Source organism: Mirounga angustirostris, unplaced genomic scaffold (assembly GCF_029215605.1).
Source record: "Mirounga angustirostris isolate CCGP_5_RB_7025 unplaced genomic scaffold, mMirAng1.0.hap1 SCAF_6, whole genome shotgun sequence".
In the NCBI taxonomy this organism is placed as follows: domain Eukaryota; kingdom Metazoa; phylum Chordata; class Mammalia; order Carnivora; family Phocidae; genus Mirounga; species Mirounga angustirostris.
This window is the reverse complement of record NW_026991714.1, coordinates 1844210-1852617: the sequence shown is the minus strand read 5'-3', so window position 1 is coordinate 1852617 and position 8408 is coordinate 1844210.

Sequence of the window (8408 nt, the reverse complement as noted above, 5' to 3'; positions counted from 1 at the left end):
AAGTTTGGGGTCCCTCTTTTCCTATCTTCTGCCCCAACTTTGCCCTTCAAAACCAAGCATTGGGTCTTGGACCCCAGCACCAAGCTACAGACCCCCACAGAAAGCCAACAGTAGGACCCCGGCACTTGCGCCCATCTCCTGCCCCCTTCCTTTGGACCCAAACAACTGGAAAAAGAGGCTGCCTAGGTTCTTCCCCCTTCAGTCCCTTTCTACTCCTTCTACCCCACCCCACCAACTCCAAGACTGTACTTATTTTTTTTTTCCAGGACTGTACTTATTTTAATGGATAATTTAAAACAGATACCAGAGCTGTGTGTGCATTCATCACGTTGCCAGGACACCAGGTCCCAGATTCTTGTGGTTCCCAGAGGGGCCTGAGAGGGGGAGCAGGGCAGGGGCTGGACAGCCAGTGGGGGGTCTCTGTCCTGGTTTCAACCAGGGAGGCAGTGCTGGGGGGCTGGGACAGCAAAGACCCCACAATCCTTCTGGTTGCACTTATCCCTACATACCTCTGTGGCCAGGTCTGCTTTGCCACTGGATCACCCAGGTCCCCATGCGTCCCCACCCCAGGCTCCGGAGCCTCCATCCTCAGGCCTCACCAAGGACTCCTCTGATCAGCCTTCTACTCCCCTCCCCTAATCCTGGCCCTGGTCCCACCGGCCACCCCATCCTCTCTAAGAGGTGGCAGGGCCGAGGTTCCAGAACCCAAGTGCGTTCATGTCCTGCCCCTGTGCCTCCCACGGCTTCTTCTCTGGTGAAGAACCCAGAAAACTCAATTATGTTGCTAACGCCTACAGGTCCAGGATATTAGGGTTTCTGTAATATGAAAGGGAAGCAGAGCCGGACCGGCCCTCTTTCCTGGGTTCTGGAGCCAGGCCTCAGAGTACACAGGGGTTGGAGTGGGGTTAGGACAGGGACTCTGAGTATTTATGGAGGGGAACTGTGCAGGGGATGCTTGGGTTCCTATCTCTATGAGGGTGACCGGGCATTGTGGTGAGCATCCAGGATGCACCCAAGTGAGGGATCCAGGATATGGCTCTCTGCATGCAGCTCTCTTCCCCAGGGCGTGGCACCCACTCTCAGCTTCCCAGACAAAACAAAAAGTCTTGTTCTGCTTCTCCCTCTTCTGTTCCCCAAACTAGGAGCAGAGGCGGGGTGGGTTAGCCAGTGAAACGTGAGGGTCAGGGCTCATGCTGTTCCCACTGCCTCAGCCCCCCTGGCAGCAAGCCCCCCCACCCCCCCAGGTCCCAGACAGGCCCAGCTTCCCTTCCTGGCAGGGGAAGCAAAACCACACTTAACCCTTCCTATCCCAGACCTCCCCATCTTTGTGAAAAAGAGGCAGGAGAAAGGAGGGGGGGATCTTACCCCAAATTTCACTCTAGGCTCTTTCCAAAGGGTCCCCCCTCCCTTACCACCACCACTGAAGGTCTCAATCCTAAATCCAAACTTCAAAGTGGGCCTTGATCCTGAATATTCAATCCTAACTGCAGACTCCCAATGCCATCAGTCCGCTCTTCCCCTGCTAGGCCACAGATCCCCAGTCCCAGAAGCAGCAGGCGAAAACACAGGAGGCCAGGTCCAGAGGAGGGAACCTGACTGGCGTTGGGGGCAGGGTTGTGGCTGGGTGGGGACCAGGTTCCAATCCTGCCTTCACTTGCAATGCAATGACAGATGGGCTACTGAATTCTTGGGGCTGCCATTCCTCAACTGTAACCTGGGCAGGATGCCTAGAAGGGGCAAGGCTAATGTGCCGGCCCTCAAGGGCGCTGCCCACTGGTGGGGAGATCGAGGGAGAGGCACAACCAACCACAGTGGTTGAAGAGCAGCATAGGACTCTGGATAATGAATTATAGATGGAATCCGGAGGCCCGAGAGTGGGAGCATTAGCAAGTAGTATCAGGATATAGGGGTTGAGTCCAAGGGGCGGTTTGGGCAGTGGAAGTAGCGCTTGTCTTGAGGACCAATGACCTTGGAGGCAGGCGCAAGGCAGCCGGTGCCTCCCTCCCTCTATGACCCTTCCTCCCAAAAGTGCTGTGAGAGACAGGAGGGACCAAGTCTTGGTCATCTGTGTCCCTAACACCTGGCTCACAAGAGGTGCTCAGTGTTTCTTACCTGAGCAAGTGCAGCTGGCCCTGCTTTTCAGGGGACTGACTCTGGCCTCACTTTCCTGGTCTATAAAGCAAGGATGCTGCAAAGATTAAGTGATATGCACTCGGGGGCTCCTGGCCGGCTCCGTGGTCAGTAGAGCGTGCAACTCCATCTCGGGCTCATGAGTTCGAGCCCCACGTTGGGTGTAGAGATTACTTAAATCAATAAATGTTTAAAATATATATACAGTTGGGGCGCCTGGGTGGCTCAGATGGTTAGGCGTCTGCCTTCGGCTCAGGTCATGATCCTGGGGTCCTGGGATCGAGCCCCGCATCGGGCTCCTGGCTCAGCAGGAAGCCTGCTTCTCCCTCTCCCTCTGCCTCTCTCCCTGCTCATGCTCTCTCTCTCTGTCTCTGTGTCTCAAATGAATAAATAAAAAATCTTTTAAAAAAATAAATAGGGCGCCTGGGTGGCTCAGTTGGTTAAGCGACTGCCTTCGGCTCGGGTCATGATCCTGGAGTCCCGGGATCGAGTCCCGCATCAGGCTCCCTGCTCGGCGGGGAGTCTGCTTCGTCCTCTGACCCTATCCCCTCTCATGTGTTCTCTCTCTCTCATTCTCTCTCTCTCAAATAATAAAAAAAAATCTTAAAATATATATATACAGTGAGATGATGCTCGACAGTAAATAACTTATACTTTTCCACTAAAGTTCATAGTTGCACATTTTCTCACACATTCTCAACTTGGTCCACAGAACCACCTTGTGGTTGGAGATGTCCCTGTTTCACAGGTGAGACTCACTTTCCCAAAACTAGATAATAAGTAATAGGCTGAGCTCAGAACTTGGACCAAGCAGCCTGGTCCAAATCCAGGACATGCCTCACTCTCTTAGGCCACTTTGGTGGAAGGCGTGGGAGGTACTGGGGTGGCCCGGTGCCTGACAGGAAGTCTGTGCAAAGGTGCTGAAGGAGGGAAGCCTGAGGCAGGTGTTCAGCCTGGCGGGCGGCCCGGAGCAAAGCCCCCAGACACAGAGCGCAGGAGTGTGGGACAAGTGGGGCACAGAGGCAGAGGCCTGCTGCGGGGATGGGCTGTGAGGGGACCAGGCTGGGGTCAAGGACAGCAGGGAGACAGGGAAGCTAGAGGGGGCGGGCTCGGCAGGAGGCATTCCAGAAGCATACTGAATGAGCAGAGCGGGTGTGTGTGTGTGTGTGTGTGTGTTTAGCAAGGGCTATTACGAGAGGCTACCTTGTTGAGCCTCCACAATAGCTCTGCAAGCTAGAAACTATTAGTAGCCCTATTTTACAGATGAGGAAACCGAAGCCCTGCAAAGTTAAATTCTTCACTTCAGGCAGGGTCTCCGAACTTCGTCAAGTTGGGCATTTGGGGCCAGAGATTTCTTCGTTATGGGGGGAGGTTCTGTGCACTGTGGGATGTTTGGCAGCATCCCTGGCCTTTACCCACTAAATGCCAGGAGCACCTCCATGACCAGCTAGGCCAATCAAAACTGCCTTCAGCCAAATGTTCCCTGTGAGGCAAAATCTCCTCCACTTGAGCACTACTTGACTAAGGTCATGTGGTTAGTAGCAGAACTGGAATTTTGACACAGGTTGGCCTGACTCTGAAAGCTAAGATCTTGCCTTTAGGATATCATCTCAGGTGGAGGGGGAGAGGAGGCTTCAAAGGGGTCCTGTGCTCCCCCCAAAGGGGTGGGAAGGGCTCTTTGGAGGAGGGCCTAGGGAGTGGTGTCGGGTGGGGGAATGATTTGGGGATTCGAGGCTATCATCAGGGAATCCCTTTACAGTGAGTTCTAGAGGGCAGGTCCCTGTCATTCATCCTTTGCTCACAGGGCCTGGTACTCAACAAATGTTGAACTGCTGAGTCAGTCACGCACAGGTGATCAGTATGACCTTGAAGAAGGAAGGACCCGCCTGTTCTTTAAGTGGCTTCCAGGCACCAGGCTCTGGGCTAGGGGGTCCCACTTACTCTTCGCCTCAGCCTGAGGAGGCGCTGAGCCAGAGCCCAGCTATGGTCCCTCACTGCTGCAGCCAGGCCAAAGGGGCAGCGGATAACAGGGAGAGAGCCAACCCCTCACCCTCACACCCTGGCAAGGTCTCCCCAGTGACAAGCCTTTCACAACCAAGATCGCTATCTTAACCCTCTCAAACCTTGAGGTGCCCAGAGCAAACACCCTGATCCCCCTCAATACCCACATGAGGAGACTGAGGTTTGGGCGGGTTAACTGCCTTGATCAAGGCTACAGAGCTGACAAGTGACAGGAGCAGGCCCCAAACCCCAGGGTCCCGCCTCCAGTTTAACTGCACCCCACTTCCTTTCGGCCCAGACCCCAGGAAGACCAATCCACAGCAAGATCCTGGAGTCGGACCCGGAGCTCCTTCCCAACATTCCACAACACCCCCGCAACCCTCCAACCCAGACTGGGCCCAGGTAGTCGTCCCACCCGCGAGCCTCAGGCTCCCGGAAGCGTCAGAATACACAGTACACAGCGCAGTGCGCCTTACTACCTACCGCACGCACCCCAGGCTAGAGCCAGGCGGACAGAAACCCCGCACTGCCCTTTCCTTCCCTCTCCCCAGCCCCCAGCTCGGCCCGGCCCGCCGCCCCGCCCCCCCACGCACCTGCTGGAGGTGGGGGAGGGCAGGCGGGTGGGAAGGGGCGGGGCCCGGGACCGGGAGGGGGGGCGAGCGTCCCGGGCGCCCTCCCGCCGCGCCCGCCGGGTCCCGCCCCGGCCCCGAGGCGGCGGCCGGGCGGCGGGTGCTGACGCGGGCCCTGCGCGTGGGCGTGTGTGCGTGTGTCTGTGTGTGTGTGTGTGTGGTTGCCGGGGCCTCCCCGGCCTCGCGAGCGGGGCTTTCCTCTCCCTGTTGCCAGGGCAACAAACAAGCGCCACAACTCCAGGCCCGGGGCTGGAGAGGGTCCCCGGGCCCCACGCCGCGCCACGCTTCCAGGAAGTGCGGCAGCCGAGGATTCCCTCCCAGGCGCCCCTCCACCCGAGCCGACCAATCGTGTGGGGGCCTGAAGCGGGGGGCCCCGCTGGGGGCTCGCGGGGCGCGCCGCACCGACTGGGACGGGACTGGCGGCGCTGACCCCCCGCGCGCCCGGACAGCCCGGCTCCCTGTGTGCTCGCCCAGCTGTTGTGCGGGGGCTCTGTTTTTAAGAGTATGAAAATCTCTGTTTTACGGAGTGTTCGCGGCTCTAGGGCCACCTGGGCAGGCTCCGCCTTCTCAGCTTCAGCGTAAAGCCTGCCGGTCCCCGCGCCCCCAGCCCCCTGGGTGGCCTTGGAAGGCTAGCCGGGGCCCTGAAGCCAGGGTGCGTCTACTGGTGGGGTGTGCGCCGGCGGGGAGGCTGGGGGTTAATTTGCAGGAGATTTCCCGATGGGTGGGGCAGAGCAAGGGGCACTTTCTGGAGAAGTGGCAGGGTTGCAGGTGGGGCGGGTGGATGGGCCGGAGATCAGGAGCTCCGGGAGGGCCCCTGGGGATTGCGAAGTGACTGTCTTGGGCCACCGTCATCACTCATTCCCTAGAAGCCAGAACTTGAGAGCGGGGAGGAGTCCTAGGGCAGCATGCAGGCCAGCCGCTCTGTTCTAGACCTCCCTGGGTCCAACTGCCCAGATTCCCCTGTGGTACTCTCCCTAAGCCAGCCCACAGGCCTGCCCCAGAGCAATGCTCTAGCCTCTATATGCCCAGTAAGCAGAGCTTCGGGGCACCCTGAGAGCCAGCTTCATTTTGACCCTGGACCCCAGCAGGGTTCATCATCACAGGGACAGGGGATGGGGAAACCACTGGAGGAGGGGCCTGCCTGGGGTCGGGGGGACACAGGATGCTGAGGCCAGAGCACTCTCAGGCTGCCAGGGAGGGGCTGAGGGGGCATCTGTTTCCTCTTGGCCATGGTTCCCTCAATCCTACCCCCCAGAGGAGGGGCAAATGGTGCTGGTTTCCTGAAGAGGAGCTTCCTGGGGATGGTGGATGGAGGATGGACAGGTATTCCCCAAAACATCCCACATCCCTTCTTCTCTCCCCCCTTGGAGCTTCAGGGAGCTGAGCTGAGGCTTAGGGGTGGGGCCATATTTCCTCTTGAAGCAGAGAGGTGAGGTCCTGGGACTCAGCACCAAGAGGTAGCAGAAGGCAAAGCCAGGCTGGGCTCCCAGTAGGGTGTGGTGGGGACCAGTCTAGCTCAGGGGTGGGGTCTCACCCAGGTATCAGGGGTGGAAGACGGACCGAGGAGGTGAGCGCAGAGGGCAAGTGGGGATATAGGGAGAGGTCGGAGTGGGTGAAGGGAGGAGGTTGGGGAGGAGGTCTACCATGAGGGAGGAGGAACGGAGCTTTGAGCCAAGGCAATGGGGGGGGGTCACATGTTGAGTCCAGGCCAGGGGGCTTTGGAGAGGGGAGCTGGACAGAGGAGAGGCCCAGGAATTGAGGAGAGGGGCAGCTGCATGGGCAGATACCAGCGCTCCAGCCCCAGATCCTGGTGGGGCAAATATTTACCCAGCAACAAGGGTTGCTAAGCAAGGAGGAAGGAGGAGGGAGGCCAGTAGCTGGAGGGCCTTTCAGCCTCCTCCTTCTCCCTCACAAAAGACAGCTTGGAGAGAGTGAGCCAAACCACTCCCCTCAGCCCTCCACCCCCACCCAGCCCAGGCTCAGTCAAACCCCTCCATGCACGCATACCTTGGGGTCACCTCTATCTACCCCCCACCCCAGCTGGCAACGGGGGGGGGGGACTAGGGGGCATTTAATCCCCGGGCTGCCAGGTCTTCCCCCACCCTGGGACAACTCTGGGGGCTCCAACCTTGCAAAAGGCCCCCTTCCCAATCGGCTATTTAGGAGGACTAGAAAGGGGGGTGGTCTAAGGAGTCAGGAGCCGGTGAGTGAGGGGATACTGAAGGACGGAGTCCAGATGTCCGGGGCTGGAGGCTGGGAGAGGATGAGGAGGTGGAAAGAAGGGGAAGGAGTGAGTTTGTCAGAGACCGTGAAGGGGCAGGACAGAAAAGAGGGATCCTCAGGGGCACTCCCTGCTCAGGGCCCTGGGCAGAGAAGGGGGAGGGACAAAGAGAGGAAGATATGCTCAAAGGGAGCCAGATGTGGCCCACGTGCTGTGGGCTGTTGCTGTGGCATGGGGCGCCGTGGGGGCAGGACATGCAGCCGTGCCAGGAAGGATTAGTCAGAAGCCTGGAGGGGAGAGGGGAGAGGGACAGCTAGTCCAGGACCCCCATGAAGCAGATGGGTGCTTTCAGGGAGACTGGGAGGGCTCAGGACCTGCATGGGGGGGTGGGGTGGGGGACTGGTCGTGGCTGAGCTTGGGTGTCCGTGTGCAGAACAGGAATTCTGACGCCCCTTCCCAGGGCACAGGACAGACACGCAGTAGATTCTTTTTCTTACCCACCTCCTTGGGGTGAGGTCTCTGCTTTGCAGGCTTCTCCCTGGGAGTTGGTGGGTCCTCACCCCGAGCCACAGGCCCTCTGGAAAGCGGGGTACAGAAGCAGGAAGGAAGGGCACAGAGAGGAAGCTGCTGAGGCAGAGAGGCTGTTCCTGGAGCCCAGGCTCCCTGGTGGGGATGGTCCTTCTTGAGGGTCAGAGGGTTGGCCAGAGTGGCTGCAGGTCCCATGGGTCCACCCTGAAATGGGGTACATGCAGGGCTTTCACCGTGCAATGACAGCAGAGGACAGACCGAAGCTGCCCCCAGGAGGGACTTCTCTGAGCCCCTCTGAGAGACACATGGGCCAGCGGCGGAGGGGGCAGGGGTCCCAGGAAATGCAGCCGACCGTGGAGGGGAGATCTCTGGACACAGAACCAGGAACCCCTGGACGACCAGGTCCAAGCTGGTAACCAGAAGGGTGTTGTTTCCCAAAGTCCCACTGGAAAGTTTGAAAAATACACATGGAAACATGACTCACTGCCCCCTCCACATGGCCCCCCTTTCCTGGTTTCTGCGATTTTTCTCCTGAGAGTTAATTCAAATCATATTCTCCCAGAAGCCAAGTTTAATGAGGGAGGGCAAAGAGCAGGCTGAGGAAGCAGAGAGGTGCTCTGGGAGGGGCTGGGCAGGGAGCGGCGGGGGCCGGGGTGCAGTGACCGTCTGCTGGAAGCCCTGGGGTGGGGTACAATTCAAGCGGAAGGGGGAGCCGTTCGCAGCCCTGCAGCCAAACGGCCCTATGGCCCCGGGTGCCCCATGCCCAGAGAGCTTGCCTTCTGGCCTCCCCTTTGGAACCCATTCCCGGGGCCACCACTCAGGCCAGAGGCTGGGAGGAGGGAGTGGAGCTCCCGTGAGCTCCTGGCCCTGTGACCTGGGGAAGATCCAGGCAGGCCCGC